At 43.9% G+C, this 12855-nt stretch overlaps 1 protein-coding gene and 1 pseudogene across 1 annotated transcript in view; both read right to left on the reverse strand.

The window, feature by feature from the left end:
* Positions 1–12855, reverse strand: part of LOC126485129 (urocanate hydratase-like) — a 390077-nt gene that overhangs the window by 60092 nt on the left and 317130 nt on the right. The window lies entirely within an intron of this gene.
* On the reverse strand, positions 7622–7739 carry LOC126485776 (5S ribosomal RNA; annotated as a pseudogene).

Raw genomic sequence — 12855 nt, forward strand, 5'->3', positions numbered from 1 at the left:
GTGACCTAAAGTGTATGCCTGCAGTTTAGACCCTCGTGGATTCTTTATAAGATGCTCATGTACTCAGTCTTAATACGCCGTACCGGGAATGCCACTGGTTTCCAAAACTGTGAAGTATCGAGGAGGCTGTGTTACGACGAAATAAATCTCGGGTGAACAGCCTGGTATGAGTGTGCATAGGACACAATATTTCGGCAATCGACCACGTTGCCATCATCAGAGCACCTGATGATGGCAACGTGGTCGATTGCCGAAATATTGTGTCCTATGCACACTCATACCAGGCTGTTCACCCGATATTTATTTCGTCATAAAATACGCCTGGAGAAATTGAAGAATCACAGGCTGTAGTACGTCAGTGAGGTGTTTCTCGCGGTTAGTGTATGGTTCCATTATCACGCTTAAGTAAACGCTAAATGCAGGAGGCTAGGTACAAGCCTTACGGTACAGTACTGTGTATAGTAGAGCAAGAGTTCGGAGGGATGGTTATTTGCATCAGCATGACAATGCACTCTGTCGGAAAGCAGCATATATGAAGCAATGGTTTACGAACAATGAAATTCCTGGAATTTGTTGGCCTGCCCAGAGTTCCGATCTGGACCCTATGGAACACTTTAGCGATGACTTAGAACGTCGACTTCGCTACAGACCCCAGTGTCCAACATCACTACCTTCTAAGGTTCTGGCTCTTCAGGACGAAAGCACTGCCATTCCTCCAGAAACATTCAGGTCCCTCATTGGAAGTTTCACCAGCAGAGTTCAAGCAGACACAAAGGCGAAAGGCGAACACATCCCATACTAATGTCCACTAACCAGTGTCCCGAAAATTTTAATCATATACTGTATATTGAGAACATTTGATGTCCTATTTTGATGCCTTGGGACACACTCGATGTTACTTTCGTTTGTGTAGAGTATTCGCTGCCTGGTACAACGTACTGTGTTGTATTAGTAAAATTAGTCGCCAATTATTTGTCAAGATACTTCCTATAATCGTATGTTGGCTAGTAATCGACGATGTGGTATAGTGCAGAAAGTCTTTTGGAAGTCTAGAAAGACAGGATGAACCATTTCACCTGCCCATACGATTAACGTAAGTTGTGTTTCATACTAGTGATATTTTTCTGAATACGGGCTGATTCTTTGATTTAATGGACGGCACCACAGTCCGACATGATATGTGACATGTCAGCGCCAAGTGGGACGTAACGCCGATACCCAACCGAACTGGCGAAGGCCGATCCAGACAGTAAAAGGGGAAGTCTAGCCTGGCGCCGTAAGAGTATGCGGCACCAAGCTCAGAAGGGATGACGAGAGAGGGAGGGGGTGAGGAGGGGGGGGGGGAGGGGGGGCAACCGGATGATGGTGAGCCGGGCGCGCACTCAAGTGCCGGGGGCAGTTCCAGACGCGATAAATCCAGGGGACACCCGTTAATGTCTCCTCGCAATTTCCTGCGCCAAATTGAATTCTCGGTTCGGCAGGGCCGCTCCTATACCGCGAGATTCGCTTCTTATTCTGTCGCCCTTCTCCCGACGCGACGTAAGGTGGTGGAGTGGGACTGCTGTCTTCGAAGGAAGAGGGCCTTCCCTTTACGCACGTCCCTCTGATGCCGAGAGAACTTCTGCAGTGGGACGAGGAGCTACCAGACAGCCACCGACCGCTACTTTTTTCTTTCATCTTACATTATCTACCCAGGAGGGTAAGGCAGATTGTAGTTTGTTCCTATCAGCCAAATCCTAGCGAACTATGAGAGGAATATTTGGAAGGACCGTTCCATTTTCAGCATTCGCCTGGCAACAAAGGGGAACTTCCCGAAATGCTGTTCATACCTGGGAATTATTCGAAACTTTTCTAATTAATTTGAGACAGTGCTGGATCAGCGATGCAGTTAAAAGTATGGACTCCTTTAATTACTCTAACATGGAAGTTCGTAGGAGACTGCAACCCTGGTTTTATGCCCTGAAATGTTACCCGTTTAAATAAAATCTGACTCAGATGATCTAAGTTTCAAAGTGGCAAAGAATTTCGCAAAGCGTAAAGGAATAAAAATGGGGGATTAACCAGAGTTAAACAAATCAAACTGAAATTAGAATCCTCACTGTAGACCTCATGCATCTGTTAACTATGTATGTCAATAGATGTCTCATAGATACAAAGTGTCCAACGCAACTGTTTTTGCCATCTGTTGCCTTACATTACCATTTTACCTTTCTTTTTTTGGAGTCATCAGTCATCTAAATGGTTTGATGCGGGCCACCACGAATTCCTCTCCTGTACCAAGCATTTCGTCTCAGAGTAGCATTTGCAACCTAAGTCCTCAATTATTAGTCGGATATCCCAGTCTTCCTCTACAGTTTTTACTCTCTACAATACCATGGAAGTTATTACTTGATGTCTTTTCCCTTCTTCTTGTCAATGTTTTCCATATATTCCTTTCCTAGCCGATTCTACGGAGAACCTCCCCATTCCCTATTCTCTCCACCTTATTTTCAACATTCTTGTGTAGCACAACACCTCAGATGCTTCGATTCTCTTGTGTTCCGGTTTTCACTACCATACAATGCTGTGCTCCAAACGTACATTCTCAGGAATTTCTTCCTCATTCTCAACGTTGTTGTCAAAGAGAGCGGAGAAGCGGACTGAGGTTCAGGGCACTCTCTTGCCCTTGGGGTCAAAAACTACCCCTAAAAGGCGGAAGAATCATAAGTAATCATCAGGATGCAGAAGGCAATGGAAAGCACTGCATTAATGACACATAATGTGAATTCACAGGACATGTGCCTCTTAACTGAAAAGGTGTCACGATGGCTTCTGTATTGACAAAAGATTCCAGACTAGCCTCTCATTCGGACCTCCGGGAGGGAACTACCGAGCGGCAGATGATTTAATGGCTCTGAGCACTATGGGAGTTAACATCTATGGTCATCAGTCCCCTAGAACTTAGAACTACTTAAACCTAACTAACCTAAGGACAGCACACAACACCCAGCCATCACGAGGCAGAGAAAATCCCTGACCCCGCCGGGAATCGAACCCGGGAACCCGGGCGTGGGAAGCGAGAACGCTACCGCACGACCACGAGATGGGGGCGAGCGGCAGATGACCATAACAAAAAGATTCATTGGTCAACGAAAAGATAACATTACCTGATAATGTGAAAAATCGTGAGGTACTGTGATAACTAGTATTATCTCAATGCCTCTGTCTCTTCTAACACTTGTCTGGAAGTGTAACAGCGATACAGACTTGACTGCGTAACTGAAAACCCTATTTAATATTTTCACAATCACTGCTTGAGGCAGGCTAGTTCACTCCAGATTTTAATACAATTAAAATGAAAGGGGTACATTTCAAGAACGTGGTTCTAGAGTGAAAACATGCAGATGTATGAAACGGATGAAAAGATCTGTTGAACAAACACCAGGGATGAGGATAATAAATTCGTAAGATCCTAACGATACTCACATGTAACATAATGGTCAATATCGATATGAACAAGATAAATTACTTTATGTGCAAATACAATTCCATTGACTATATGCCTTTACACTTCCAATGTACCGGTATGCAGTGTTGTTGTTGTTGTGGTCTTCAGTCCTGAGACTGATTTGATGCAGCTCTCCATGCTACTCTATCCTGTGCAAGCTTCTTCGTCTCCCAGTACCTACTGCAACCTACATCCTTCTGAATCCTCTACTATTTTTACCCTCCACGTTGCCCTCCAATACTAAATTGGTGAGCCCTTGATGCCTCAGACCATGTCCTACCAATATCGTCTTCCATTTCCATAATACTGTCCTCAAGTACATCGCCCTTGTATAGCCCCTCTATATACTCCTTCCACCTTTCTGCTTTCCCTTCTTTGCTTAGAACTGGATTTCCATCTGAGCTCTTGATATTCATTAAAGTGGTTCTCTTCTCTCCAAAGGTCTCTTTAATTTTCCTGTAGGCAATATCTATCTTACCCCTAGTGAGATAAGCCTCTATATCCTTACATTTGTCCTCTAGCCATCCCTGCTTAGCCATTTTGTACTTCCTGTCGATCTCATTTTTGAGACGTTTGTATTCCTTTTTGCCTGCTTCATTTACTGCATTTTTATATTTTCTCCTTTCATCAATTAAATTCAAATTTTTCTGTTACCCAAGGAACTGAAATTAGATTACTCACTGTAGACCTCATGCATCTTTTAACTATGTATGTCAATAAATTGCATCTCGTAGATACTAAGTGTCCAACGCAATTGTCTTTGCCATCTGTTGCCCTACATTACCATTTGTACTTTTTTTTTGGGTCATCAGTCATCTAAATGGTTTGATGCGGACCGCCACGAATTCCTCTCCTGTACAAACGTTTCGTCTCAGAGTAGCATTTGCAACCCAAGTCCTCAATTATTTACCGGATATCCCAATTTCTATCTTCCTCTACAGTTTTTACTCTCTACCGTACCATGGAAGTTATTCCTTGATGTCTTTTCCCTTCTTCTTGTCAGTGTTTTCCATATTCGGGCAAATGCCAGGATGGTTCCTTTGAAAGAGCACGCGACGGCCGGCTTCTTTCCCCAACCCTCCCTAATCCGATGAGACCAGTGACCTCGCTGTTTGGTCCACTCCCCTGAATCAACCAACCAACCATCTGTTGACAAACCCTGTTGGCTTCGTCAGGTGGAACTTCACTGTCCATGGAGTGTGAACGTGTGGTGTGGGATAATGAACCTTCAGATCACAGGCTCGTGTTTCATAGGCGGAACACTAATCGTGCACAAATATCACAGCCTCCTAACAGACCATCTTTCACAGATGCTAGAAGACGTTCCTCTGCAGACTACGAGGAACTGTGGTATCAAGATGATGGCTGTCCACCGCATAGTGCGTGAAGTACTACACCATGTCTGCACGAATTGTTTCCAAATCGTTGTATTGGACGTAGAGAACATGTATCTTAGTCGGTCCGTTTCCCGGATTTGACATCTGTAGACTTTTATTTTCTGTGCAGGAAGACGCTGTCTACAAGGACGTACCAACTACACCCCATGATATGCAACGACGTATTACTGCAATCTGCACGGACATCTCCGCAAAACTGCTACCACATATTCAGCAAAACGTTGTCCGGCCCCGGTACCTGAATGGTCAGCGTGACGGAATGTCAATCCTAAGGTCCCGGTTTCGATTCCCGGCAGGGTCGGAGATTTTCTCCGCTCAGGGACTGGGTGTTGTGTTGTCCTAATCATCCTCTTTTCATCCCCATCGACGTGCAGGTCGCCGAAATGGCGTCAACTCGAAAGACCTGCACCAGGCGAACGGTCTACCCGACGGGAGGCCCTAGCCACACGACATTTCATTTCATTTCAGCAAAACGTTGCATACCAGACTGGAAGCATGTACTGCTGCTGCCGGTGATCATTTTGAACACAACCTGTGATGGTCAGTTATCTCGTCAGTGCTCAGGACCCACATAACTAGAATATGCATTTGTGCTGTTCTTTGGTATAATCTACCAGAGATAAATACAAGCGTCAGTATGCGAACTTTTCAAACCACGATATCTTGTAAACAACTCGCACTAGAAACCTGTAACAAACACCACTGACATTCTAATTTACGTTACTTTAGTTGGTTAACGTCAAGAGGAATTATTCCATTTGAAAAAAATATATGTTACACAAAAAATACACTTTCTAAGTTTTATTACAATTTGTTTATTGGCTAACAGTACCATTCTGTGGAAACCGCACATCAGTAGCACTTTCCATTTCCACAATATTTGCGGTACACGTTTTAGGAGATTCACCCTGTATAATGTATACAGGGTGATTCCATGATGATGTTACTAACTTTCAAGGATGATGCCGAAGACTGAATGTGTCAATTTTGTGTAAGGCACCCTGGTTCGGAAACTAGCGAGACGAAGGTTATAAGCGAAAACGCTTCTGATGCCTCTGGAAGTGGACCTCTTCTACTGCTTCCCTAGAAGAGATGTGTTTCACACTGGCAAAGATGAACAAGTGTTCATAGCTCCTGAGGTATGCACTTTAGAGTCTGTTTACCAGATACTTTTTTCCTTGTTTGGGTCCGTACTACTACCTCTAAAAATATGGCAAGCAAAGAGCATGCAGCAGAAGAAGTCAACTATCGGAGGTATCATAACGATTTTCGCTTATAACCTTCGACTTGGTCGTTTCCGAACCAGGGTCTCTCACCTCACATGGTTACATTTGCGGACAAGGATAAGTGTACAATAATGAGGCGTCTGTCCACTCTTCGCCTTTATGACTGCTTGATCTCTGCTGAGAACACTTTGAATGGTGTGCATGAATGTCAGTGGAGGAATGGCATCCCATTCTTCCTCAAGAGCCGAATCCAAAGAAGGTAGCGATGTTGGACATTGGCGTTTGCAGTGAAACCAACGTTCTGACCTATCTGGACGGTGATCCATTGGGTTCTGGTCGGGACTTGGGCAGGCCAGAACATTTTCGGAATGTTACCGTCCACAGACCATTGCCTTACAGATGCTACTTTATGGTAAGGAGCATTGTAATGCTGGTAGCAGTCAGTAATCAACGTCTCCGAACTGTTCCTAAAATTTATTATATCCTTCTTCATCTAGCGTTTTCTTAAGCCCAATATAGAGACCAAACCTTAACCACGAACAACACCACACACCCCAATATAGGGACCAAACCTTAAGCATGAGCAACACCGCACATCCCAACACTACCTCCGTCGCTCTACATTGTTGGCACTATACATGCTGTCAGATAACGTTCTCCACGCATTCGCCAAACCCAAAATCTTGCTTCTGATTGCCAGAGGGCACTCGGTGATTCATGACTCCAAATCACTCGTTTCCAGTCATCCACAGTCCAGTGGCGTCGCTCGTTACATCGCCTCAAACATCGCTTACCACTGACTATAGACATTTTCTTCACTCGCTATGGACAGTCATTGTCTTAGCTGGACCAGCAGTCTGAAACCCACTAGTGATTCCTTCCGCTGATTTCATTAGATTTTTTACAGCCACCATCCGCAATGCTTTAAGGTCTCTGTTCGGTAGTGCCTGAGGTCTACCCGGTTTTGATTCAGCTATGATTGTTCCTTCGCGTTTCCGCTTCACAATCTCATTACCAACAGACGATATGGGCAGCTTCAGAGGGATTGAAATGTCCCTGATGGATCTGTTGCTAAGTTCGTATCCAACAACTGGTCTACGTTCGAAGTCAATTAGCTGTCGTGACCGACTCATTCTGCTGTTATTGTTTTTATATTAAAATATTACCCGCCTCCTTTTATACTGGCGGGTCCACTCTAGTGGTCACTTCTACATTACATAGGGTTGTTAGGATACTTTTCATCACATACTGTACTACGACCGAGTGACAAGGAGCTGTGGTGAGGCATTGGACGGGAGGACATGTATATAGCACTCCGTCTTCAGACCACAAGTGGCCCATCGGGACCATCCGACCCCTGTGTCATCCTCAGCTGAGGATGCGATAGGAGAGGCGTGTGGACAGCACACCGCTCTCCCGGTCGTTATGAAGGTTTTCTTTGACTGGAACCGCTACTATTCGGCCGCGTAGCTCCTCAATTGGCATCATGAGGCTGAATGCACCCCGAAAAATGGCAACAGCGCATGGCGCCCCGGACGGTCACCCATCCAAGTGCCGGTCACGCCCGACAGAACTTAACTTCGGTGATCTTACGGGAACCGGTGTTTCCATTGCGGCAAAGCCGTTGCCGGACGGGAGGATGACGAATCGTATCACCGTCTGGCCAACATGACATGGGTTGTCCGTGGCTTCCCTAAGCCACTTAAAGCAAATGCCGGCAGGTACTAGCTCATGCAGGTTGGTTCTTACAAAAAGTAAAAATCAGCAACCATTCACTGTTAATAATGATATTTATTGAGTAAGTAGCATCGTTCCTCTTCACTTTGCATAATTTAATGCAAATTAACCTTAGTTTGCTTTAGTCGTGGAGAAAATTTTTTGGGCTGTTGGTGTCGCCATATAAATCCTGCATCATTTCATGGCAGTCTTGACTTTGAAGAGGTTCGTATTCCATAGAGTATGAAGCAAGATTCGTCATTATCTTGTTCTTTATAGACACAGACAGTGTGTAGCACCACGTGCACACACACCACAGAAATTCGGCTACATAGTTGTTTGTTTGCAAGAGTAAGCTAAATGAAATTATGAACGTGTACAGCCGTCGGTTCGATCCACTAGCAGCACTATTAGTTTTTTTTAATAAATAACACATTATTAACAGCGGTTGGTTTCAGTTTTCTGAAGTTCATAATATGTTTGGGGATAGTGGATTACACGAGATGCTAAAGATATTATTGAGAAGGTGTCGCAACGCACATAGCGGTAGTTGGAAAGACAAGTCAGAAGAAGATACCAGCCACCTTAGCCAGCATAAGTGAGACGGCATCAAAACGCCCCTAGGATAGGAAGTGATATTTGGGACTGAACTAGATGCCTTGCAAGAGAAGCGGACTATCTAAAATCACTGACGTTGCTTGTAAGCTTTACTTCGTAACAGAAGAAACGGATTCAGTAATACCTCACAAAAAAGAATCAGACATGCTGTTCAAATGCATCAAAGAGTAATATTGTCTCTATCATCCCTCTATTTTCACCCACTGAACTATATTAATTGTGGGTAATAAGGAGCACAGTGCACATAAAAGCACATCTATAGTTCAGAGTAACATATAAGATGTAATTAATAAGAGTGCAAAAGATCGTACGAAAGCAAAATCCTGTGGATTGTTAGGTTGCGTCAAGTTTATCAATTTCTGCTTACTCTGTCGAGGTTTCGGTCCTCTGCTGGAATCTTCTCCACGGTTTTCTGATGCTCCCGGTTAGCTCAACAGCTCAGAAATCAGTGTCGTGTTCAGTTATAAAAGGAAATCTATGAAGTGACGTGTGTCTGTGGCAAAGTATGTATAGGCAAACCTAAAAGGACAGTAAAAGAACATATTAAAAAGCACGAACGCCACACGCGTTTAAAACAAACTGTTAAATTTGCGGTAGCGGAACACCAAGATTTCTCACAAAGGCTGAAATTTGAATAGAAAAGACGGCGACGGTTTCCCGTCATCAAGAAACCACTGTCTCTGTCACTATGGCCCACCAGTAGTTCAAATGGTTCAAATGGCTCTGAGCACTATGGGACTCAACTGCTGAGGTCATTAGTCCCCTAGAACTTAGAACTAGTTAAACCTAACTAACCTAAAGACATCACAAACATCCATGCCCGAGGCAGGATTCGAACCTGCGACCGTAGCGGTCTTGCGGTTCCAGACTGCAGCGCCTTGAACCGCACGGCCACTTCGGCCGGCCCACCAGTAGTAGCTGGAAAAATTTCACCCAATACCCCACTTCAAAATAAGATTGGGAAAACTGCCTTTTATAAGAGAACGCGATGATGGTTTTTGAAAACTTAACTTCGTGTTACGGCAGGTCTTGTCATGGGGGAAGCCTCGGCAGAGAGATCCACCGCATGAGCGTCTAGGGAAGTGAGTCCAGCGGTGGTTTCCCGTTGCCTTCCACTGGTGATGATAAAATGATAATGAGGACAACGCAACACCCAGTCCCTGAGCGGAGGAAATCTCCAACCAAGCCGGGAACCGAACCAGGGACTCTTGGCGTGACAGACCGCCGCGCTGACCACTCAGCTATCGGGGCGGACTGGTTTTTAAAGGCTTTCAGATAAACAGTAAAACCAGCAGATCCTGAAGACAGCAGCTAAGGGATCTAAACGTCGATTGCTTAGGAAGAAATTAAAGAGCAAGACGTGGCCGAACAACCTTGAAGATTTTCTTTCAATGACAACGGCAATGAAAGTTTGCTCAGTTAAGTAGATAGGATGATATTCACAGTGCGTGTTGCTTACCGTGTCGGGCTTACCCCATAACGATCGCTTTCTTTGCCTATGCGATCAGTGTCTTACTATATTACCTTAAAAACAGGAAGTGATGAATCGTCTAGAAACTGAATGAGGATATATGAAGGGCATTTTTGTTCTACATAGTCATCCTCCTGTCTGTTACTTAAAAGTAAACAGTATTTATAAGAAAATTGAAACTGTCAGTGTTTAATTCAGGTTTTATTCGAAAATTGATTTGTAACGTGAAACAGAGGGAAGATGTAGTAAAAATAAAGAAAATATTATGGCTTTGTCATAATTATATAGCACTAGAAGAAACAATTTCTTCAACAAAAAGGTGAAATAAAAATAATTCGCAGAACAAAATTATATCAAACATTGCTTCAATACTTCAAACTTATATAAAACATGTTTCTGTTATTTATAAACAGCTTTCTCATTCATCGATAATAACAGCAAACTCTTGCCTTTGATTATGACGAAGAACGGTCTGTTGAGTACAAAATAACAACAATAATTACATATATTTTTCTATGTTTGTGCATGTCAACTGTACTTGCATCACAAGTAATTTCTTTGTTTACAAAACAGAGCAAAAGTTCCACGATAAACTGGTATTTATTGCTTATAAAATGCAATTTGTGTTCTGTGAGGCTATAAAATACAGAAAGGACTAACGCTGAATGATGTGCGGGTCTAATCAGTTTCTCTCTTAGACATTCATTTACGTTTCTTTCTCTACAAACGCTACGAATATCACCGGTAACCTTACCATTTACTACGTCATTTATGTAGTGTACCGAAACTACCGAACAGTAGTTTTGATAAAGAGCAACTCTAAGTAGAACGCGTCTCTGGCCACATGTCCGTATGATCTTTTGTGTTCCTTAACCTCTCTCAGAGACATTTTCTCGTAGTTTATCCTCATTTATCAAAATCCCCTATACAGTGACAGGCAGCACAATTGGGAACCCGCAGCAGGTGTCACTGAGTACCAGACCAGGGCGGTCCCCGAATTAGAATCAGATTGATTTGTAATTTCTAGAATTTATTTAGCTTTGTAATTAATGTACTTTTTCGTTTTTTGTCTCATTTATATGGTTGCAGAAGCAGCTCTATTATTTGCTTTTGTTACCATATTGTAAATCAGAGATATAACAGCAAAAAAATAAATAAGTGCATCTTTACAGAGCGTCGATCACAGAAAGTCAACTTTCGACAAAATAGCAGTCTCACAGTATCGTACAATTTGTCCATCGCATCAGTACACCAGCCATGTACTTGTCCAATTAATTAGCGTTATTAGGAAGCACACAACGAGAAAGCAACCGGGTTAGCTGAAGGAGGCGCTGATTACGCCAGAGTGGCTGACAGCGCGCTCCACGTTGTCCGTGGACAGGCTATTTGAGAGCGCGGCGCCTGCGGGTCGGCAACTTGTCGCGCAGCCTGTATCGGAAGTTTGCCCAAGTGAAAGGCGAGCCGCCGCCGCTGTTACATTATTCTCTTAGTTGCCCGGGCTCCTTTATAACGGCGCCGCGCGCACGGCAGGGAGGAAGGAAGGCCGGGGAGCGCTGCTCGACGGCCATATTGATCACGACGTCGGCGCCGCGCGTGCCCGCCGCTCCTCGCCTCTCGCCCCTCGGCCCTAGCCCTCCCAGCGACTTGCCCGCTAGCCTAAAACGCGACGAGCCCTCCGCACTCCATAGGCGTCACTGTCTCCTCTCTACGGCCGGATAGTCGTCCTACTACATTCGTCATATACGCTACAATTTGTACTCAAACGGTGTCCGATAAGAACTGCCAACAGGCTTTTTGCATCTTTCCGCCATCTGTTCAGCCACCCCTCTAATAAAAGTAGAAGAACATTAGAAAAGAACTCGGAAAAATACTATTAATAAATTTTACATATTAATGAAAGTAACGCACTGTATGTGCGACAGTGAGTTGTAAACTTTTATTTCGATGGGAGATCCGATGCTACGATTCTTAGTGATTAGTAAAAATAAGGAACTAATATTTTAAAAATATGTATTTAAATAATACTGAGATCGAAGAGGTCAGAAGAACTGAGAATAATGTATCGTAACAAACACGAATTATATATAGATATAACAATGAAAAATACGGGATGGAATAAGGCAGTATTGTGAAAATGATAGACTGATACTTACCATATGGCGGAGATGATGAGTCGTAGATAGGCACAACAAAAGACTTTCAAACAAGACGCTTTCGGCCAAAAAAGCCTTCATCGGAATTAGACAACACACACACACACACACACACACACACACACACACACACAAACGCAGCTCACACACACACACATGGCACAGTCTTTGCCTACCAAGACCAGATTTTAAGTCATCAGACTGGTTTGATTCGGCCCGCCACAAATTCCTCTCCTCATCTCAGAGTAGTAATTGCACCCACCTCCTCAATTATTTGCTGTTACTAATATATCTACATATACATCTACATGCATACTCCACAAGCCACCTGACGGTGTGTGGCGGAAGGTACTTTGAGTATATCGGTTCTCCCTTCTATTCCAGTCTCGTACTGTTCGTGGAAAGAAAGATTGTCGGTACGCCTCTGTGTGGGCTCTAATCTCTCTGATTTTATCCTCATGGTCTCTTCGCGAGATGTACGTAGGAGGGAGCAATATACTGCTTGACTCCTCGGTGAAGGTATGTTCTCGTAACTTCAACAAAAGCCCGTACCGAGCTGCTGAGCGTCTCTCTTGCAGAGTCTTCCACTAGAGTTAATCTATCATCTCCTAACGCTTTCGCGATTACTAAATGATCCTGTAACGAAGTGTGCTGCTCTCCGTTGGATTTTCTGTATCTCTTCTATCAACCCTATCTGGCACGAATCCCACACCGGTGAGCAGTACTCAAGCAGTGGGTGAACAAGTGTACTTTGTAACCTACTTCCTTTGTTTTTGGATTGCATTTC

This window comes from Schistocerca serialis, chromosome 6 (assembly GCF_023864345.2).
Source record: "Schistocerca serialis cubense isolate TAMUIC-IGC-003099 chromosome 6, iqSchSeri2.2, whole genome shotgun sequence".
Taxonomy (NCBI): Eukaryota; Metazoa; Arthropoda; class Insecta; order Orthoptera; family Acrididae; genus Schistocerca; species Schistocerca serialis.